This window comes from Rhinoderma darwinii, chromosome 3 (assembly GCF_050947455.1).
Source record: "Rhinoderma darwinii isolate aRhiDar2 chromosome 3, aRhiDar2.hap1, whole genome shotgun sequence".
In the NCBI taxonomy this organism is placed as follows: Eukaryota; Metazoa; Chordata; class Amphibia; order Anura; family Rhinodermatidae; genus Rhinoderma; species Rhinoderma darwinii.
Window position 1 is genome coordinate 78,052,517 of NC_134689.1, and position 20,752 is coordinate 78,073,268.

At 39.1% G+C, this 20,752-nt stretch overlaps 22 non-coding genes across 22 annotated transcripts; all 22 read right to left on the reverse strand.

Annotated features, from left to right (window-relative positions):
• Window positions 1-529: 529 nt before the first annotated feature.
• Window positions 530-612, reverse strand: TRNAL-AAG (transfer RNA leucine (anticodon AAG)). Its single transcript has one exon. It is a non-coding gene; the product is annotated as a tRNA-Leu (tRNA).
• A 754-nt stretch (window positions 613-1,366) lies between these two features.
• TRNAL-AAG (transfer RNA leucine (anticodon AAG)) lies at window positions 1,367-1,449 on the reverse strand. The gene has a single exon. It is a non-coding gene; the product is annotated as a tRNA-Leu (tRNA).
• A 512-nt stretch (window positions 1,450-1,961) lies between these two features.
• Window positions 1,962-2,044, reverse strand: TRNAL-AAG (transfer RNA leucine (anticodon AAG)). The gene has a single exon. It is a non-coding gene; the product is annotated as a tRNA-Leu (tRNA).
• Window positions 2,045-3,393: 1,349 nt separating this feature from the next.
• On the reverse strand, window positions 3,394-3,476 carry TRNAL-AAG (transfer RNA leucine (anticodon AAG)). Its single transcript has one exon. It is a non-coding gene; the product is annotated as a tRNA-Leu (tRNA).
• Window positions 3,477-4,346: 870 nt separating this feature from the next.
• TRNAL-AAG (transfer RNA leucine (anticodon AAG)) lies at window positions 4,347-4,429 on the reverse strand. Its single transcript has one exon. It is a non-coding gene; the product is annotated as a tRNA-Leu (tRNA).
• A 512-nt stretch (window positions 4,430-4,941) lies between these two features.
• Window positions 4,942-5,024, reverse strand: TRNAL-AAG (transfer RNA leucine (anticodon AAG)). The gene has a single exon. It is a non-coding gene; the product is annotated as a tRNA-Leu (tRNA).
• Window positions 5,025-5,778: 754 nt separating this feature from the next.
• Window positions 5,779-5,861, reverse strand: TRNAL-AAG (transfer RNA leucine (anticodon AAG)). The gene has a single exon. It is a non-coding gene; the product is annotated as a tRNA-Leu (tRNA).
• A 754-nt stretch (window positions 5,862-6,615) lies between these two features.
• On the reverse strand, window positions 6,616-6,698 carry TRNAL-AAG (transfer RNA leucine (anticodon AAG)). The gene has a single exon. It is a non-coding gene; the product is annotated as a tRNA-Leu (tRNA).
• A 754-nt stretch (window positions 6,699-7,452) lies between these two features.
• On the reverse strand, window positions 7,453-7,535 carry TRNAL-AAG (transfer RNA leucine (anticodon AAG)). The gene has a single exon. It is a non-coding gene; the product is annotated as a tRNA-Leu (tRNA).
• A 754-nt stretch (window positions 7,536-8,289) lies between these two features.
• On the reverse strand, window positions 8,290-8,372 carry TRNAL-AAG (transfer RNA leucine (anticodon AAG)). The gene has a single exon. It is a non-coding gene; the product is annotated as a tRNA-Leu (tRNA).
• A 512-nt stretch (window positions 8,373-8,884) lies between these two features.
• Window positions 8,885-8,967, reverse strand: TRNAL-AAG (transfer RNA leucine (anticodon AAG)). Its single transcript has one exon. It is a non-coding gene; the product is annotated as a tRNA-Leu (tRNA).
• A 512-nt stretch (window positions 8,968-9,479) lies between these two features.
• On the reverse strand, window positions 9,480-9,562 carry TRNAL-AAG (transfer RNA leucine (anticodon AAG)). Its single transcript has one exon. It is a non-coding gene; the product is annotated as a tRNA-Leu (tRNA).
• A 996-nt stretch (window positions 9,563-10,558) lies between these two features.
• TRNAL-AAG (transfer RNA leucine (anticodon AAG)) lies at window positions 10,559-10,641 on the reverse strand. Its single transcript has one exon. It is a non-coding gene; the product is annotated as a tRNA-Leu (tRNA).
• Window positions 10,642-11,637: 996 nt separating this feature from the next.
• On the reverse strand, window positions 11,638-11,720 carry TRNAL-AAG (transfer RNA leucine (anticodon AAG)). Its single transcript has one exon. It is a non-coding gene; the product is annotated as a tRNA-Leu (tRNA).
• A 512-nt stretch (window positions 11,721-12,232) lies between these two features.
• On the reverse strand, window positions 12,233-12,315 carry TRNAL-AAG (transfer RNA leucine (anticodon AAG)). Its single transcript has one exon. It is a non-coding gene; the product is annotated as a tRNA-Leu (tRNA).
• A 754-nt stretch (window positions 12,316-13,069) lies between these two features.
• TRNAL-CAG (transfer RNA leucine (anticodon CAG)) lies at window positions 13,070-13,152 on the reverse strand. The gene has a single exon. It is a non-coding gene; the product is annotated as a tRNA-Leu (tRNA).
• A 1,349-nt stretch (window positions 13,153-14,501) lies between these two features.
• TRNAL-AAG (transfer RNA leucine (anticodon AAG)) lies at window positions 14,502-14,584 on the reverse strand. The gene has a single exon. It is a non-coding gene; the product is annotated as a tRNA-Leu (tRNA).
• A 754-nt stretch (window positions 14,585-15,338) lies between these two features.
• TRNAL-CAG (transfer RNA leucine (anticodon CAG)) lies at window positions 15,339-15,421 on the reverse strand. The gene has a single exon. It is a non-coding gene; the product is annotated as a tRNA-Leu (tRNA).
• Window positions 15,422-15,934: 513 nt separating this feature from the next.
• On the reverse strand, window positions 15,935-16,017 carry TRNAL-CAG (transfer RNA leucine (anticodon CAG)). Its single transcript has one exon. It is a non-coding gene; the product is annotated as a tRNA-Leu (tRNA).
• Window positions 16,018-17,366: 1,349 nt separating this feature from the next.
• On the reverse strand, window positions 17,367-17,449 carry TRNAL-AAG (transfer RNA leucine (anticodon AAG)). Its single transcript has one exon. It is a non-coding gene; the product is annotated as a tRNA-Leu (tRNA).
• A 754-nt stretch (window positions 17,450-18,203) lies between these two features.
• On the reverse strand, window positions 18,204-18,286 carry TRNAL-CAG (transfer RNA leucine (anticodon CAG)). Its single transcript has one exon. It is a non-coding gene; the product is annotated as a tRNA-Leu (tRNA).
• Window positions 18,287-19,260: 974 nt separating this feature from the next.
• On the reverse strand, window positions 19,261-19,343 carry TRNAL-CAG (transfer RNA leucine (anticodon CAG)). The gene has a single exon. It is a non-coding gene; the product is annotated as a tRNA-Leu (tRNA).
• Between the last annotated feature and the right edge of the window lie 1,409 nt (window positions 19,344-20,752).

The following is a 20,752-nucleotide window of genomic DNA, read 5'->3' on the forward strand; positions in this document are numbered from 1 at the left end:
AGTTTAGTGGAGTTCCATTCTCTATAACATTCACTCAAGTAAGCAGAGGAATCTGTATTGTCTTACATAGTTACTTAAATATGAAATAGAAAATAGAAAGATTAGTACTGTTTCTTGTCCATTTCCATCATGTAGTTATTGGTTTATGATTAACAGTGCTGTAAAAAAGAGGTCCTGAAGAACCCTTGTTCTTGCTTTAACCTGAAAATACAGAAAAACTACCCTGGGAGGTACCCAGCAGTAGTTTAGTGGAGTTCCATTCTCTATAACATTCACTCAAGTAAGCAGAGGAATCGGTATTGTCTTACATAGTTTACTTAAATATGAGTATTCAAAAGTGGGATTTAAATCCACGCCTTCACGAGAGACTGCTCGGTCATCCTATCCTACACAAATAAGAAAACTTTCAAGATTGGATGCCAAGCCAGTCATCTGAAGAGTCTAACATTTTGGGGCGTGTTTTGGCATAGTGGGTTTTTTCACTAGCGCTGTCGGAATGACATTGCAGTGTGTTTAAGAAAAGTTGTATTGTCAGAAGTGGAATTTGAACCCACGCCTCCAGGGGAGACTGCGACCTTAACGCAGCGCCTTAGACCGCTCGGCCATCCTGACTTATAGAAAAGCCAAGCCTTTCAGATATGGAAGAAAAAACCGTCATGTTAAGGGTCCAGTTTTTGGGAATTTAAAATAGAAAGATTAGAACTGTTTCTTGTCCATTTCCATCATGTAGTTATTGGTTTATGATTAACAGTGCTGTAACAAAGAGGTCCTGAAGAACCCTTGTTCTTGCTTTAACCTGAAAATACAGAAAAACTACCCTGGGAGGTACCCAGCAGTAGTTTAGTGGAGTTCCATTCTCTATAACATTCACTCAAGTAAGCAGAGGAATCTGTATTGTCTTACATAGTTACTTAAATATGAAATAGAAAATAGAAAGATTAGTACTGTTTCTTGTCCATTTCCATCATGTAGTTATTGGTTTATGATTAACAGTGCTGTAAAAAAGAGGTCCTGAAGAACCCTTGTTCTTGCTTTAACCTGAAAATACAGAAAAACTACCCTGGGAGGTACCCAGCAGTAGTTTAGTGGAGTTCCATTCTCTATAACATTCACTCAAGTAAGCAGAGGAATCGGTATTGTCTTACATAGTTTACTTAAATATGAATATTCAAAAGTGGGATTTAAATCCACGCCTTCACGAGAGACTGCTCGGTCATCCTATCCTACACAAATAAGTAAACTTTCAAGATTGGATGCCAAGCCAGTTATCTGAAGAGTCTAACATTTTGGGGCGTGTTTTGGCATAGTGGGTTTTTTCACTAGCGCTGTCGGAATGACATTGCAGTGTGTTTAATAAAAATTGTATTGTCAGAAGTGGGATTTGAACCCACGCCTCCAAGGGAGACTGCGACCTTAACGCAGCGCCTTAGACCGCTCGGCCATCCTGACTTATAGAAAAGCCAAGCCTTTCAGATATGGAAGAAAAAACCGTAATGTTAAGGGTCCAGTTTTTAGGAATTTAAAATAGAAAGATTAGTACTGTTTCTTGTCCATTTCCATCATGTAGTTATTGGTTTATGATTAACAGTGCTGTAAAAAAGAGGTCCTGAAGAACCCTTGTTCTTGCTTTAACCTGAAAATACAGAAAAACTACCCTGGGAGGTACCCAGCAGTAGTTTAGTGGAGTTCCATTCTCTATAACATTCACTCAAGTAAGCAGAGGAATCGGTATTGTCTTACATAGTTTACTTAAATATGAGTATTCAAAAGTGGGATTTAAATCCACGCCTTCACGAGAGACTGCTCGGTCATCCTATCCTACACAAATAAGAAAACTTTCAAGATTGGATGCCAAGCCAGTCATCTGAAGAGTCTAACATTTTGGGGCGTGTTTTGGCATAGTGGGTTTTTTCACTAGCGCTGTCGGAATGACATTGCAGTGTGTTTAAGAAAAGTTGTATTGTCAGAAGTGGGATTTGAACCCACGCCTCCAGGGGAGACTGCGACCTTAACGCAGCGCCTTAGACCGCTCGGCCATCCTGACTTATAGAAAAGCCAAGCCTTTCAGATATGGAAGAAAAAACCGTCATGTTAAGGGTCCAGTTCTTGGGAATTTAAAATAGAAAGATTAGAACTGTTTCTTGTCTATTTCCATCATGTAGTTATTGGTTTATGATTAACAGTGCTGTAACAAAGAGGTACTGAAGAACCCTTGTTCTTGCTTTAACCTGAAAATACAGAAAAACTACCCTGGGAGGTACCCAGCAGTAGTTTAGTGGAGTTCCATTCTCTATAACATTCACTCAAGTAAGCAGAGGAATCGGTATTGTCTTACATAGTTTACTTAAATATGAGTATTCAAAAGTGGGATTTAAATCCACGCCTTCACGAGAGACTGCTCGGTCATCCTATCCTACACAAATAAGAAAACTTTCAAGATTGGATGCCAAGCCAGTCATCTGAAGAGTCTAACATTTTGGGGCGTGTTTTGGCATAGTGGGTTTTTTCACTAGCGCTGTTGGAATGACATTGCAGTGTGTTTAAGAAAAGTTGTTTTGTCAGAAGTGGGATTTGAGCCCACGCCTCCAGGGGAGACTGCGACCTTAACGCAGCGCCTTAGACCGCTCGGCCATCCTGACTTATAGAAAAGCCAAGCCTTTCAGATATGGAAGAAAAAACCGTCATGTTAAGGGTCCAGTTTTTGGGAATTTAAAATAGAAAGATTAGAACTGTTTCTTGTCCATTTCCATCATGTAGTTATTGGTTTATGATTAACAGTGCTGTAACAAAGAGGTACTGAAGAACCCTTGTTCTTGCTTTAACCTGAAAATACAGAAAAACTACCCTGGGAGGTACCCAGCAGTAGTTTAGTGGAGTTCCATTCTCTATAACATTCACTCAAGTAAGCAGAGGAATCTGTATTGTCTTACATAGTTACTTAAATATGAAATAGAAAATAGAAAGATTAGTACTGTTTCTTGTCCATTTCCATCATGTAGTTATTGGTTTATGATTAACAGTGCTGTAAAAAAGAGGTCCTGAAGAACCCTTGTTCTTGCTTTAACCTGAAAATACAGAAAAACTACCCTGGGAGGTACCCAGCAGTAGTTTAGTGGAGTTCCATTCTCTATAACATTCACTCAAGTAAGCAGAGGAATCGGTATTGTCTTACATAGTTTACTTAAATATGAGTATTCAAAAGTGGGATTTAAATCCACGCCTTCACGAGAGACTGCTCGGTCATCCTATCCTACACAAATAAGAAAACTTTCAAGATTGGATGCCAAGCCAGTCATCTGAAGAGTCTAACATTTTGGGGCGTGTTTTGGCATAGTGGGTTTTTTCACTAGCGCTGTCGGAATGACATTGCAGTGTGTTTAAGAAAAGTTGTTTTGTCAGAAGTGGGATTTGAACCCACGCCTCCAGGGGAGACTGCGACCTTAACGCAGCGCCTTAGACCGCTCGGCCATCCTGACTTATAGAAAAGCCAAGCCTTTCAGATATGGAAGAAAAAACCGTCATGTTAAGGGTCCAGTTTTTGGGAATTTAAAATAGAAAGATTAGAACTGTTTCTTGTCCATTTCCATCATGTAGTTATTGGTTTATGATTAACAGTGCTGTAACAAAGAGGTACTGAAGAACCCTTGTTCTTGCTTTAACCTGAAAATACAGAAAAACTACCCTGGGAGGTACCCAGCAGTAGTTTAGTGGAGTTCCATTCTCTATAACAGTGCTGTAACAAAGAGGTACTGAAGAACCCTTGTTCTTGCTTTAACCTGAAAATACAGAAAAACTACCCTGGGAGGTACCCAGCAGTAGTTTAGTGGAGTTCCATTCTCTATAACATTCACTCAAGTAAGCAGAGGAATCTGTATTGTCTTACATAGTTACTTAAATATGAAATAGAAAATAGAAAGATTAGTACTGTTTCTTGTCCATTTCCATCATGTAGTTATTGGTTTATGATTAACAGTGCTGTAAAAAAGAGGTCCTGAAGAACCCTTGTTCTTGCTTTAACCTGAAAATACAGAAAAACTACCCTGGGAGGTACCCAGCAGTAGTTTAGTGGAGTTCCATTCTCTATAACATTCACTCAAGTAAGCAGAGGAATCGGTATTGTCTTACATAGTTTACTTAAATATGAGTATTCAAAAGTGGGATTTAAATCCACGCCTTCACGAGAGACTGCTCGGTCATCCTATCCTACACAAATAAGAAAACTTTCAAGATTGGATGCCAAGCCAGTCATCTGAAGAGTCTAACATTTTGGGGCGTGTTTTGGCATAGTGGGTTTTTTCACTAGCGCTGTCGGAATGACATTGCAGTGTGTTTAAGAAAAGTTGTATTGTCAGAAGTGGGATTTGAACCCACGCCTCCAGGGGAGACTGCGACCTTAACGCAGCGCCTTAGACCGCTCGGCCATCCTGACTTATAGAAAAGCCAAGCCTTTCAGATATGGAAGAAAAAACCGTCATGTTAAGGGTCCAGTTCTTGGGAATTTAAAATAGAAAGATTAGAACTGTTTCTTGTCTATTTCCATCATGTAGTTATTGGTTTATGATTAACAGTGCTGTAACAAAGAGGTACTGAAGAACCCTTGTTCTTGCTTTAACCTGAAAATACAGAAAAACTACCCTGGGAGGTACCCAGCAGTAGTTTAGTGGAGTTCCATTCTCTATAACATTCACTCAAGTAAGCAGAGGAATCGGTATTGTCTTACATAGTTTACTTAAATATGAGTATTCAAAAGTGGGATTTAAATCCACGCCTTCACGAGAGACTGCTCGGTCATCCTATCCTACACAAATAAGAAAACTTTCAAGATTGGATGCCAAGCCAGTCATCTGAAGAGTCTAACATTTTGGGGCGTGTTTTGGCATAGTGGGTTTTTTCACTAGCGCTGTCGGAATGACATTGCAGTGTGTTTAAGAAAAGTTGTATTGTCAGAAGTGGGATTTGAACCCACGCCTCCAGGGGAGACTGCGACCTTAACACAGCGCCTTAGACCGCTCGGCCATCCTGACTTATAGAAAAGCCAAGCCTTTCAGATATGGAAGAAAAAACCGTCATGTTAAGGGTCCAGTTTTTGGGAATTTAAAATAGAAAGATTAGAACTGTTTCTTGTCCATTTCCATCATGTAGTTATTGGTTTATGATTAACAGTGCTGTAACAAAGAGGTACTGAAGAACCCTTGTTCTTGCTTTAACCTGAAAATACAGAAAAACTACCCTGGGAGGTACCCAGCAGTAGTTTAGTGGAGTTCCATTCTCTATAACATTCACTCAAGTAAGCAGAGGAATCTGTATTGTCTTACATAGTTACTTAAATATGAAATAGAAAATAGAAAGATTAGTACTGTTTCTTGTCCATTTCCATCATGTAGTTATTGGTTTATGATTAACAGTGCTGTAAAAAAGAGGTCCTGAAGAACCCTTGTTCTTGCTTTAACCTGAAAATACAGAAAAACTACCCTGGGAGGTACCCAGCAGTAGTTTAGTGGAGTTCCATTCTCTATAACATTCACTCAAGTAAGCAGAGGAATCGGTATTGTCTTACATAGTTTACTTAAATATGAGTATTCAAAAGTGGGATTTAAATCCACGCCTTCACGAGAGACTGCTCGGTCATCCTATCCTACACAAATAAGAAAACTTTCAAGATTGGATGCCAAGCCAGTCATCTGAAGAGTCTAACATTTTGGGGCGTGTTTTGGCATAGTGGGTTTTTTCACTAGCGCTGTCGGAATGACATTGCAGTGTGTTTAAGAAAAGTTGTATTGTCAGAAGTGGGATTTGAACCCACGCCTCCAGGGGAGACTGCGACCTTAACGCAGCGCCTTAGACCGCTCGGCCATCCTGACTTATAGAAAAGCCAAGCCTTTCAGATATGGAAGAAAAAACCGTCATGTTAAGGGTCCAGTTTTTGGGAATTTAAAATAGAAAGATTAGAACTGTTTCTTGTCCATTTCCATCATGTAGTTATTGGTTTATGATTAACAGTGCTGTAACAAAGAGGTACTGAAGAACCCTTGTTCTTGCTTTAACCTGAAAATACAGAAAAACTACCCTGGGAGGTACCCAGCAGTAGTTTAGTGGAGTTCCATTCTCTATAACATTCACTCAAGTAAGCAGAGGAATCTGTATTGTCTTACATAGTTACTTAAATATGAAATAGAAAATAGAAAGATTAGTACTGTTTCTTGTCCATTTCCATCATGTAGTTATTGGTTTATGATTAACAGTGCTGTAAAAAAGAGGTCCTGAAGAACCCTTGTTCTTGCTTTAACCTGAAAATACAGAAAAACTACCCTGGGAGGTACCCAGCAGTAGTTTAGTGGAGTTCCATTCTCTATAACATTCACTCAAGTAAGCAGAGGAATCGGTATTGTCTTACATAGTTTACTTAAATATGAGTATTCAAAAGTGGGATTTAAATCCACGCCTTCACGAGAGACTGCTCGGTCATCCTATCCTACACAAATAAGAAAACTTTCAAGATTGGATGCCAAGCCAGTCATCTGAAGAGTCTAACATTTTGGGGCGTGTTTTGGCATAGTGGGTTTTTTCACTAGCGCTGTCGGAATGACATTGCAGTGTGTTTAAGAAAAGTTGTATTGTCAGAAGTGGGATTTGAACCCACGCCTCCAGGGGAGACTGCGACCTTAACGCAGCGCCTTAGACCGCTCGGCCATCCTGACTTATAGAAAAGGCAAGCCTTTCAGATATGGAAGAAAAAACCGTCATGTTAAGGGTCCAGTTTTTGGGAATTTAAAATAGAAAGATTAGAACTGTTTCTTGTCCATTTCCATCATGTAGTTATTGGTTTATGATTAACAGTGCTGTAACAAAGAGGTCCTGAAGAACCCTTGTTCTTGCTTTAACCTGAAAATACAGAAAAACTACCCTGGGAGGTACCCAGCAGTAGTTTAGTGGAGTTCCATTCTCTATAACATTCACTCAAGTAAGCAGAGGAATCTGTATTGTCTTACATAGTTACTTAAATATGAAATAGAAAATAGAAAGATTAGTACTGTTTCTTGTCCATTTCCATCATGTAGTTATTGGTTTATGATTAACAGTGCTGTAAAAAAGAGGTCCTGAAGAACCCTTGTTCTTGCTTTAACCTGAAAATACAGAAAAACTACCCTGGGAGGTACCCAGCAGTAGTTTAGTGGAGTTCCATTCTCTATAACATTCACTCAAGTAAGCAGAGGAATCGGTATTGTCTTACATAGTTTACTTAAATATGAGTATTCAAAAGTGGGATTTAAATCCACGCCTTCACGAGAGACTGCTCGGTCATCCTATCCTACACAAATAAGAAAACTTTCAAGATTGGATGCCAAGCCAGTCATCTGAAGAGTCTAACATTTTGGGGCGTGTTTTGGCATAGTGGGTTTTTTCACTAGCGCTGTCGGAATGACATTGCAGTGTGTTTAAGAAAAGTTGTATTGTCAGAAGTGGAATTTGAACCCACGCCTCCAGGGGAGACTGCGACCTTAACGCAGCGCCTTAGACCGCTCGGCCATCCTGACTTATAGAAAAGCCAAGCCTTTCAGATATGGAAGAAAAAACCGTCATGTTAAGGGTCCAGTTTTTGGGAATTTAAAATAGAAAGATTAGAACTGTTTCTTGTCCATTTCCATCATGTAGTTATTGGTTTATGATTAACAGTGCTGTAACAAAGAGGTCCTGAAGAACCCTTGTTCTTGCTTTAACCTGAAAATACAGAAAAACTACCCTGGGAGGTACCCAGCAGTAGTTTAGTGGAGTTCCATTCTCTATAACATTCACTCAAGTAAGCAGAGGAATCTGTATTGTCTTACATAGTTACTTAAATATGAAATAGAAAATAGAAAGATTAGTACTGTTTCTTGTCCATTTCCATCATGTAGTTATTGGTTTATGATTAACAGTGCTGTAAAAAAGAGGTCCTGAAGAACCCTTGTTCTTGCTTTAACCTGAAAATACAGAAAAACTACCCTGGGAGGTACCCAGCAGTAGTTTAGTGGAGTTCCATTCTCTATAACATTCACTCAAGTAAGCAGAGGAATCGGTATTGTCTTACATAGTTTACTTAAATATGAATATTCAAAAGTGGGATTTAAATCCACGCCTTCACGAGAGACTGCTCGGTCATCCTATCCTACACAAATAAGTAAACTTTCAAGATTGGATGCCAAGCCAGTTATCTGAAGAGTCTAACATTTTGGGGCGTGTTTTGGCATAGTGGGTTTTTTCACTAGCGCTGTCGGAATGACATTGCAGTGTGTTTAATAAAAATTGTATTGTCAGAAGTGGGATTTGAACCCACGCCTCCAGGGGAGACTGCGACCTTAACGCAGCGCCTTAGACCGCTCGGCCATCCTGACTTATAGAAAAGCCAAGCCTTTCAGATATGGAAGAAAAAACCGTAATGTTAAGGGTCCAGTTTTTAGGAATTTAAAATAGAAAGATTAGTACTGTTTCTTGTCCATTTCCATCATGTAGTTATTGGTTTATGATTAACAGTGCTGTAAAAAAGAGGTCCTGAAGAACCCTTGTTCTTGCTTTAACCTGAAAATACAGAAAAACTACCCTGGGAGGTACCCAGCAGTAGTTTAGTGGAGTTCCATTCTCTATAACATTCACTCAAGTAAGCAGAGGAATCGGTATTGTCTTACATAGTTTACTTAAATATGAATATTCAAAAGTGGGATTTAAATCCACGCCTTCACGAGAGACTGCTCGGTCATCCTATCCTACACAAATAAGTAAACTTTCAAGATTGGATGCCAAGCCAGTTATCTGAAGAGTCTAACATTTTGGGGCGTGTTTTGGCATAGTGGGTTTTTTCACTAGCGCTGTCGGAATGACATTGCAGTGTGTTTAATAAAAATTGTATTGTCAGAAGTGGGATTTGAACCCACGCCTCCAGGGGAGACTGCGACCTTAACGCAGCGCCTTAGACCGCTCGGCCATCCTGACTTATAGAAAAGCCAAGCCTTTCAGATATGGAAGAAAAAACCGTAATGTTAAGGGTCCAGTTTTTAGGAATTTAAAATAGAAAGATTAGTACTGTTTCTTGTCCATTTCCATCATGTAGTTATTGGTTTATGATTAACAGTGCTGTAAAAAAGAGGTCCTGAAGAACCCTTGTTCTTGCTTTAACCTGAAAATACAGAAAAACTACCCTGGGAGGTACCTAGCAGTAGTTTAGTGGAGTTCCATTCTCTATAACATTCACTCAAGTAAGCAGAGGAATCGGTATTGTCTTACATAGTTTACTTAAATATGAGTATTCAAAAGTGGGATTTAAATCCACGCCTTCACGAGAGACTGCTCGGTCATCCTATCCTACACAAATAAGAAAACTTTCAAGATTGGATGCCAAGCCAGTCATCTGAAGAGTCTAACATTTTGGGGCGTGTTTTGGCATAGTGGGTTTTTTCACTAGCGCTGTCGGAATGACATTGCAGTGTGTTTAAGAAAAGTTGTATTGTCAGAAGTGGGATTTGAACCCACGCCTCCAGGGGAGACTGCGACCTTAACGCAGCGCCTTAGACCGCTCGGCCATCCTGACTTATAGAAAAGCCAAGCCTTTCAGATATGGAAGAAAAAACCGTCATGTTAAGGGTCCAGTTTTTGGGAATTTAAAATAGAAAGATTAGAACTGTTTCTTGTCCATTTCCATCATGTAGTTATTGGTTTATGATTAACAGTGCTGTAACAAAGAGGTACTGAAGAACCCTTGTTCTTGCTTTAACCTGAAAATACAGAAAAACTACCCTGGGAGGTACCCAGCAGTAGTTTAGTGGAGTTCCATTCTCTATAACATTCACTCAAGTAAGCAGAGGAATCTGTATTGTCTTACATAGTTACTTAAATATGAAATAGAAAATAGAAAGATTAGTACTGTTTCTTGTCCATTTCCATCATGTAGTTATTGGTTTATGATTAACAGTGCTGTAAAAAAGAGGTCCTGAAGAACCCTTGTTCTTGCTTTAACCTGAAAATACAGAAAAACTACCCTGGGAGGTACCCAGCAGTAGTTTAGTGGAGTTCCATTCTCTATAACATTCACTCAAGTAAGCAGAGGAATCTGTATTGTCTTACATAGTTACTTAAATATGAAATAGAAAATAGAAAGATTAGTACTGTTTCTTGTCCATTTCCATCATGTAGTTATTGGTTTATGATTAACAGTGCTGTAAAAAAGAGGTCCTGAAGAACCCTTGTTCTTGCTTTAACCTGAAAATACAGAAAAACTACCCTGGGAGGTACCCAGCAGTAGTTTAGTGGAGTTCCATTCTCTATAACATTCACTCAAGTAAGCAGAGGAATCGGTATTGTCTTACATAGTTTACTTAAATATGAGTATTCAAAAGTGGGATTTAAATCCACGCCTTCACGAGAGACTGCTCGGTCATCCTATCCTACACAAATAAGAAAACTTTCAAGATTGGATGCCAAGCCAGTCATCTGAAGAGTCTAACATTTTGGGGCGTGTTTTGGCATAGTGGGTTTTTTCACTAGCGCTGTCGGAATGACATTGCAGTGTGTTTAAGAAAAGTTGTATTGTCAGAAGTGGGATTTGAACCCACGCCTCCAGGGGAGACTGCGACCTTAACGCAGCGCCTTAGACCGCTCGGCCATCCTGACTTATAGAAAAGCCAAGCCTTTCAGATATGGAAGAAAAAACCGTCATGTTAAGGGTCCAGTTTTTGGGAATTTAAAATAGAAAGATTAGAACTGTTTCTTGTCCATTTCCATCATGTAGTTATTGGTTTATGATTAACAGTGCTGTAACAAAGAGGTACTGAAGAACCCTTGTTCTTGCTTTAACCTGAAAATACAGAAAAACTACCCTGGGAGGTACCCAGCAGTAGTTTAGTGGAGTTCCATTCTCTATAACATTCACTCAAGTAAGCAGAGGAATCTGTATTGTCTTACATAGTTACTTAAATATGAAATAGAAAATAGAAAGATTAGTACTGTTTCTTGTCCATTTCCATCATGTAGTTATTGGTTTATGATTAACAGTGCTGTAAAAAAGAGGTCCTGAAGAACCCTTGTTCTTGCTTTAACCTGAAAATACAGAAAAACTACCCTGGGAGGTACCCAGCAGTAGTTTAGTGGAGTTCCATTCTCTATAACATTCACTCAAGTAAGCAGAGGAATCTGTATTGTCTTACATAGTTACTTAAATATGAAATAGAAAATAGAAAGATTAGTACTGTTTCTTGTCCATTTCCATCATGTAGTTATTGGTTTATGATTAACAGTGCTGTAAAAAAGAGGTCCTGAAGAACCCTTGTTCTTGCTTTAACCTGAAAATACAGAAAAACTACCCTGGGAGGTACCCAGCAGTAGTTTAGTGGAGTTCCATTCTCTATAACATTCACTCAAGTAAGCAGAGGAATCGGTATTGTCTTACATAGTTTACTTAAATATGAGTATTCAAAAGTGGGATTTAAATCCACGCCTTCACGAGAGACTGCTCGGTCATCCTATCCTACACAAATAAGAAAACTTTCAAGATTGGATGCCAAGCCAGTCATCTGAAGAGTCTAACATTTTGGGGCGTGTTTTGGCATAGTGGGTTTTTTCACTAGCGCTGTCGGAATGACATTGCAGTGTGTTTAAGAAAAGTTGTATTGTCAGAAGTGGGATTTGAACCCACGCCTCCAGGGGAGACTGCGACCTTAACGCAGCGCCTTAGACCGCTCGGCCATCCTGACTTATAGAAAAGCCAAGCCTTTCAGATATGGAAGAAAAAACCGTCATGTTAAGGGTCCAGTTTTTGGGAATTTAAAATAGAAAGATTAGAACTGTTTCTTGTCCATTTCCATCATGTAGTTATTGGTTTATGATTAACAGTGCTGTAACAAAGAGGTCCTGAAGAACCCTTGTTCTTGCTTTAACCTGAAAATACAGAAAAACTACCCTGGGAGGTACCCAGCAGTAGTTTAGTGGAGTTCCATTCTCTATAACATTCACTCAAGTAAGCAGAGGAATCGGTATTGTCTTACATAGTTTACTTAAATATGAGTATTCAAAAGTGGGATTTAAATCCACGCCTTCACGAGAGACTGCTCGGTCATCCTATCCTACACAAATAAGAAAACTTTCAAGATTGGATGCCAAGCCAGTCATCTGAAGAGTCTAACATTTTGGGGCGTGTTTTGGCATAGTGGGTTTTTTCACTAGCGCTGTCGGAATGACATTGCAGTGTGTTTAATAAAAGTTGTATTGTCAGAAGTGGGATTTGAACCCACGTCTCCAGGGGAGACTGCGACCTTAACGCAGCGCCTTAGACCGCTCGGCCATCCTGACTTATAGAAAAGCCAAGCCTTTCAGAAATGGAAGAAAAAACTGTAATGTGAGGGTCCAGTTTTTAGGAATTTAAAATAGAAAGATTAGAACTGTTTCTTGTCCATTTCCATCATGTAGTTATTGGTTTATGATTAACAGTGCTGTAACAAAGAGGTCCTGAAGAACCCTTGTTCTTGCTTTAACCTGAAAATACAGAAAAACTACCCTGGGAGGTACCCAGCAGTAGTTTAGTGGAGTTCCATTCTCTATAACATTCACTCAAGTAAGCAGAGGAATCTGTATTGTCTTACATAGTTACTTAAATATGAAATAGAAAATAGAAAGATTAGTACTGTTTCTTGTCCATTTCCATCATGTAGTTATTGGTTTATGATTAACAGTGCTGTAAAAAAGAGGTCCTGAAGAACCCTTGTTCTTGCTTTAACCTGAAAATACAGAAAAACTACCCTGGGAGGTACCCAGCAGTAGTTTAGTGGAGTTCCATTCTCTATAACATTCACTCAAGTAAGCAGAGGAATCGGTATTGTCTTACATAGTTTACTTAAATATGAATATTCAAAAGTGGGATTTAAATCCACGCCTTCACGAGAGACTGCTCGGTCATCCTATCCTACACAAATAAGTAAACTTTCAAGATTGGATGCCAAGCCAGTTATCTGAAGAGTCTAACATTTTGGGGCGTGTTTTGGCATAGTGGGTTTTTTTCACTAGCGCTGTCGGAATGACATTGCAGTGTGTTTATGAAAAGTTGTATTGTCAGAAGTGGGATTTGAACCCACGCCTCCAGGGGAGACTGCGACCTGAACGCAACGCCTTAGACCGCTCGGCCATCCTGACTTATAGAAAAGCCAAGCCTTTCAGAAATGGAAGAAAAAACCGTCATGTTAAGGGTCCAGTTTTTGGGACTTTAAAATAGAAAGATTAGAACTGTTTCTTGTCCATTTCCATCATGTAGTTATTGGTTTATGATTAACAGTGCTGTAACAAAGAGGTCCTGAATAACTCTTGTTCTTGCTTTAACCTGAAAATACAGAAAAACTACCCTGGGAGGTACCCAGCAGTAGTTTAGTGGAGTTCCATTCTCTATAACATTCACTCAAGTAAGCAGAGGAATCGGTATTGTCTTACATAGTTTACTTAAATATGAGTATTCAAAAGTGGGATTTAAATCCACGCCTTCACGAGAGACTGCTCGGTCATCCTATCCTACACAAATAAGAAAACTTTCAAGATTGGATGCCAAGCCAGTTATCTGAAGAGTCTAACATTTTGGGGCGTGTTTTGGCATAGTGGGTTTTTTCACTAGCGCTGTCGGAATGACATTGCAGTGTGTTTAATAAAAATTGTATTGTCAGAAGTGGGATTTGAACCCACACCTCCAGGGGAGACTGCGACCTGAACGCAGCGCCTTAGAACGCTCGGCCATCCTGACTTATAGAAAAACCAAGCCTTTCAGAAATGGAAGAAAAAACCGTAATGTTAAGGGTCCAGTTTTTAGGAATTTAAAATAGAAAGATTAGTACTGTTTCTTGTCCATTTCCATCATGTAGTTATTGGTTTATGATTAACAGTGCTGTAAAAAAGAGGTACTGAAGAACCCTTGTTCTTGCTTTAACCTGAAAATACAGAAAAACTACCCTGGGAGGTACCCAGCAGTAGTTTAGTGGAGTTCCATTCTCTATAACATTCACTCAAGTAAGCAGAGGAATCTGTATTGTCTTACATAGTTACTTAAATATGAAATAGAAAATAGAAAGATTAGTACTGTTTCTTGTCCATTTCCATCATGTAGTTATTGGTTTATGATTAACAGTGCTGTAAAAAAGAGGTCCTGAAGAACCCTTGTTCTTGCTTTAACCTGAAAATACAGAAAAACTACCCTGGGAGGTACCCAGCAGTAGTTTAGTGGAGTTCCATTCTCTATAACATTCACTCAAGTAAGCAGAGGAATCGGTATTGTCTTACATAGTTTACTTAAATATGAGTATTCAAAATTGGGATTTAAATCCACGCCTTCACGAGAGACTGCTCGGTCATCCTATCCTACACAAATAAGAAAACTTTCAAGATTGGATGCCAAGCCAGTCATCTGAAGAGTCTAACATTTTGGGGCTTGTTTTGGCATAGTGGGTTTTTTCACTAGCGCTGTCGGAATGACATTGCAGTGTGTTTAAGAAAAGTTGTATTGTCAGAAGTGGGATTTGAACCCACGCCTCCAGGGGAGCCTGCGACCTTAACGCAGCGCCTTAGACCGCTCGGCCATCCTGACTTATAGAAAAGCCAAGCCTTTCAGAAATGGAAGAAAAAACCGTAATGTTAAGGGTCCAGTTTTTAGGAATTTAAAATAGAAAGATTAGTACTGTTTCTTGTCCATTTCCATCATGTAGTTATTGGTTTATGATTAACAGTGCTGTAAAAAAGAGGTACTGAAGAACCCTTGTTCTTGCTTTAACCTGAAAATACAGAAAAACTACCCTGGGAGGTACCCAGCAGTAGTTTAGTGGAGTTCCATTCTCTATAACATTCACTCAAGTAAGCAGAGGAATCTGTATTGTCTTACATAGTTACTTAAATATGAAATAGAAAATAGAAAGATTAGTACTGTTTCTTGTCCATTTCCATCATGTAGTTATTGGTTTATGATTAACAGTGCTGTAAAAAAGAGGTCCTGAAGAACCCTTGTTCTTGCTTTAACCTGAAAATACAGAAAAACTACCCTGGGAGGTACCCAGCAGTAGTTTAGTGGAGTTCCATTCTCTATAACATTCACTCAAGTAAGCAGAGGAATCGGTATTGTCTTACATAGTTTACTTAAATATGAATATTCAAAAGTGGGATTTAAATCCACGCCTTCACGAGAGACTGCTCGGTCATCCTATCCTACACAAATAAGAAAACTTTCAAGATTGGATGCCAAGCCAGTCATCTGAAGAGTCTAACATTTTGGGGCGTGTTTTGGCATAGTGGGTTTTTTCACTAGCGCTGTCGGAATGACATTGCAGTGTGTTTAATAAAAATTGTATTGTCAGAAGTGGGATTTGAACCCACGCCTCCAGGGGAGACTGCGACCTGAACGCAGCGCCTTAGACCGCTCGGCCATCCTGACTTATAGAAAAACCAAGCCTTTCAGAAATGGAAGAAAAAACCGTAATGTTAAGGGTCCAGTTTTTAGGAATTTAAAATAGAAAGATTAGTACTGTTTCTTGTCCATTTCCATCATGTAGTTATTGGTTTATGATTAACAGTGCTGTAAAAAAGAGGTCCTGAAGAACCCTTGTTCTTGCTTTAACCTGAAAATACAGAAAAACTACCCTGGGAGGTACCCAGCAGTAGTTTAGTGGAGTTCCATTCTCTATAACATTCACTCAAGTAAGCAGAGGAATCGGTATTGTCTTACATAGTTTACTTAAATATGAATATTCAAAAGTGGGATTTAAATCCACGCCTTCACGAGAGACTGCTCGGTCATCCTATCCTACACAAATAAGTAAACTTTCAAGATTGGATGCCAAGCCAGTTATCTGAAGAGTCTAACATTTTGGGGCGTGTTTTGGCATAGTGGGTTTTTTTCACTAGCGCTGTCGGAATGACATTGCAGTGTGTTTAATAAAAATTGTATTGTCAGAAGTGGGATTTGAACCCACGCCTCCAGGGGAGACTGCGACCTGAACGCAACGCCTTAGACCGCTCGGCCATCCTGACTTATAGAAAAGCCAAGCCTTTCAGAAATGGAAGAAAAAACCGTCATGTTAAGGGTCCAGTTTTTGGGACTTTAAAATAGAAAGATTAGAACTGTTTCTTGTCCATTTCCATCATGTAGTTATTGGTTTATGATTAACAGTGCTGTAACAAAGAGGTCCTGAATAACTCTTGTTCTTGCTTTAACCTGAAAATACAGAAAAACTACCCTGGGAGGTACCCAGCAGTAGTTTAGTGGAGTTCCATTCTCTATAACATTCACTCAAGTAAGCAGAGGAATCGGTATTGTCTTACATAGTTTACTTAAATATGAGTATTCAAAAGTGGGATTTAAATCCACGCCTTCACGAGAGACTGCTCGGTCATCCTATCCTACACAAATAAGAAAACTTTCAAGATTGGATGCCAAGCCAGTTATCTGAAGAGTCTAACATTTTGGGGCGTGTTTTCGCATAGTGGGTTTTTTCACTAGCGCTGTCGGAATGACATTGCAGTGTGTTTAATAAAAATTGTATTGTCAGAAGTGGGATTTGAACCCACACCTCCAGGGGAGACTGCGACCTGAACGCAGCGCCTTAGAACGCTCGGCCATCCTGACTTATAGAAAAACCAAGCCTTTCAGAAATGGAAGAAAAAACCGTAATGTTAAGGGTCCAGTTTTTAGGAATTTAAAATAGAAAGATTAGTACTGTTTCTTGTCCATTTCCATCATGTAGTTATTGGTTTATGATTAACAGTGCTGTAAAAAAGAGGTACTGAAGAACCCTTGTTCTTGCTTTAACCTGAAAATACAGAAAAACTACCCTGGGAGGTACCCAGCAGTAGTTTAGTGGAGTTCCATTCTCTATAACATTCACTCAAGTAAGCAGAGGAATCTGTATTGTCTTACATAGTTACTTAAATATGAAATAGAAAATAGAAAGATTAGTACTGTTTCTTGTCCATTTCCATCATGTAGTTATTGGTTTATGATTAACAGTGCTGTAAAAAAGAGGTCCTGAAGAACCCTTGTTCTTGCTTTAACCTGAAAATACAGAAAAACTACCCTGGGAGGTACCCAGCAGTAGTTTAGTGGAGTTCCATTCTCTATAACATTCACTCAAGTAAGCAGAGGAATCGGTATTGTCTTACATAGTTTACTTAAATATGAGTATTCAAAATTGGGATTTAAATCCACGCCTTCACGAGAGACTGCTCGGTCATCCTATCCTACACAAATAAGAAAACTTTCAAGATTGGATGCCAAGCCAGTCATCTGAAGAGTCTAACATTTTGGGGCGTGTTTTGGCATAGTGGGTTTTTTCACTAGCGCTGTCGGAATGACATTGCAGTGTGTTTAAGAAAAGTTGTATTGTCAGAAGTGGGATTTGAACCCACGCCTCCAGGGGAGCCTGCGACCTTAACGCAGCGCCTTAGACCGCTCGGCCATCCTGACTTATAGAAAAGCCAAGCCTTTCAGAAATGGAAGAAAAAACCGTAATGTTAAGGGTCCAGTTTTTAGGAATTTAAAATAGAAAGATTAGTACTGTTTCTTGTCCATTTCCATCATGTAGTTATTGGTTTATGATTAACAGTGCTGTAAAAAAGAGGTACTGAAGAACCCTTGTTCTTGCTTTAACCTGAAAATACAGAAAAACTACCCTGGGAGGTACCCAGCAGTAGTTTAGTGGAGTTCCATTCTCTATAACATTCACTCAAGTAAGCAGAGGAATCTGTATTGTCTTACATAGTTACTTAAATATGAAATAGAAAATAGAAAGATTAGTACTGTTTCTTGTCCATTTCCATCATGTAGTTATTGGTTTATGATTAACAGTGCTGTAAAAAAGAGGTCCTGAAGAACCCTTGTTCTTGCTTTAACCTGAAAATACAGAAAAACTACCCTGGGAGGTACCCAGCAGTAGTTTAGTGGAGTTCCATTCTCTATAACATTCACTCAAGTAAGCAGAGGAATCGGTATTGTCTTACATAGTTTACTTAAATATGAATATTCAAAAGTGGGATTTAAATCCACGCCTTCACGAGAGACTGCTCGGTCATCCTATCCTACACAAATAAGAAAACTTTCAAGATTGGATGCCAAGCCAGTCATCTGAAGAGTCTAACATTTTGGGGCGTGTTTTGGCATAGTGGGTTTTTTCACTAGCGCTGTCGGAATGACATTGCAGTGTGTTTAATAAAAATTGTATTGTCAGAAGTGGGATTTGAACCCACGCCTCCAGGGGAGACTGCGACCTGAACGCAGCGCCTTAGACCGCTCGGCCATCCTGACTTATAGAAAAACCAAGCCTTTCAGAAATGGAAGAAAAAACCGTAATGTTAAGGGTCCAGTTTTTAGGAATTTAAAATAGAAAGATTAGTACTGTTTCTTGTCCATTTCCATCATGTAGTTATTGGTTTATGATTAACAGTGCTGTAAAAAAGAGGTACTGAAGAACCCTTGTTCTTGCTTTAACCTGAAAATACAGAAAAACTACCCTGGGAGGTACCCAGCAGTAGTTTAGTGGAGTTCCATTCTCTATAACATTCACTCAAGTAAGCAGAGGAATCTGTATTGTCTTACATAGTTACTTAAATATGAAATAGAAAATAGAAAGATTAGTACTGTTTCTTGTCCATTTCCATCATGTAGTTATTGGTTTATGATTAACAGTGCTGTAAAAAAGAGGTCCTGAAGAACCCTTGTTCTTGCTTTAACCTGAAAATACAGAAAAACTACCCTGGGAGGTACCCAGCAGTAGTTTAGTGGAGTTCCATTCTCTATAACATTCACTCAAGTAAGCAGAGGAATCTGTATTGTCTTACATAGTTACTTAAATATGAAATAGAAAATAGAAAGATTAGTACTGTTTCTTGTCCATTTCCATCATGTAGTTATTGGTTTATGATTAACAGTGCTGTAAAAAAGAGGTCCTGAAGAACCCTTGTTCTTGCTTTAACCTGAAAATACAGAAAAACTACCCTGGGAGGTACCCAGCAGTAGTTTAGTGGAGTTCCATAAGCAGAGGAATCGGTATTGTCTTACATAGTTTACTTAAATATGAATATTCAAAAGTGGGATTTAAATCCACGCCTTCACGAGAGACTGCTCGGTCATCCTATCCTACACAAATAAGAAAACTTTCAAGATTGGATGCCAAGCCAGTCATCTGAAGAGTCTAACATTTTGGGGCGTGTTTTGGCATAGTGGGTTTTTTCACTAGCGCTGTCGGAATGACATTGCAGTGTGTTTAATAAAAACTGTATTGTCAGAAGTGGGATTTGAACCCACGCCTCCAGGGGAGACTGCGACCTGAACGCAGCGCCTTAGACCGCTCGGCCATCCTGACTTATAGAAAAACCAAGCCTTTCAGAAATGGAAGAAAAAACCGTAATGTTAAGGGTCCAGTTTTTAGGAATTTAAAATAGAAAGATTAGTACTGTTTCTTGTCCATTTCCATCATGTAGTTATTGGTTTATGATTAACAGTGCTGTAAAAAAGAGGTACTGAAGAACCCTTGTTCTTGCTTTAACCTGAAAATACAGAAAAACTACCCTGGGAGGTACCCAGCAGTAGTTTAGTGGAGTTCCATTCTCTATAACATTCACTCAAGTAAGCAGAGGAATCTGTATTGTCTTACATAGTTACTTAAATATGAAATAGAAAATAGAAAGATTAGTACTGTTTCTTGTCCATTTCCATCATGTAGTTATTGGTTTATGATTAACAGTGCTGTAAAAAAGAGGTCCTGAAGAACCCTTGTTCTTGCTTTAACCTGAAAATACAGAAAAACTACCCTGGGAGGTACCCAGCAGTAGTTTAGTGGAGTTCCATTCTCTATAACATTCACTCAAGTAAGCAGAGGAATCGGTATTGTCTTACATAGTTTACTTAAATATGAGTATTCAAAAGTGGGATTTAAATCCACGCCTTCACGAGAGACTGCTCGGTCATCCTAACCTACACAAATAAGAAAACTTTCAAGATTGGATGCCAAGCCAGTCATCTGAAGAGTCTAACATTTTGGGGCGTGTTTTGGCATAGTGGGTTTTTTCACTAGCGCTGTCGGAATGACATTGCAGTGTGTTTAATAAAAGTTGTATTGTCAGAAGTGGGATTTCAAACCCACGCCTCCAGGGGAGACTGCGACCTTAACGCAGCGCCTTAGACCGCTCGGCCATCCTGACTTATAGAAAAGCCAAGCCTTTCAGATATGGAAGAAAAAACCGTCATGTTAAGGGTCCAGTTTTTGGGAATTTAAAATAGAAAGATTAGAACTGTTTCTTGTCCATTTCCATCATGTAGTTATTGGTTTATGATTAACAGTGCTGTAACAAACAGGTACTGAAGAACCCTTGTTCTTGCTTTAACCTGAAAATACAGAAAAACTACCCTGGGAGGTACCCAGCAGTAGTTTAGTGGAGTTCCATTCTCTATAACATTCACTCAAGTAAGCAGAGGAATCTGTATTGTCTTACATAGTTACTTAAATATGAAATAGAAAATAGAAAGATTAGTACTGTTTCTTGTCCATTTCCATCATGTAGTTATTGGTTTATGATTAACAGTGCTGTAAAAAAGAGGTCCTGAAGAACCCTTGTTCTTGCTTTAACCTGAAAATACAGAAAAACTACCCCGGGAGGTACCCAGCAGTAGTTTAGTGGAGTTCCATTCTCTATAACATTCACTCAAGTAAGCAGAGGAATCGGTATTGTCTTACATAGTTTACTTAAATATGAATATTCAAAAGTGGGATTT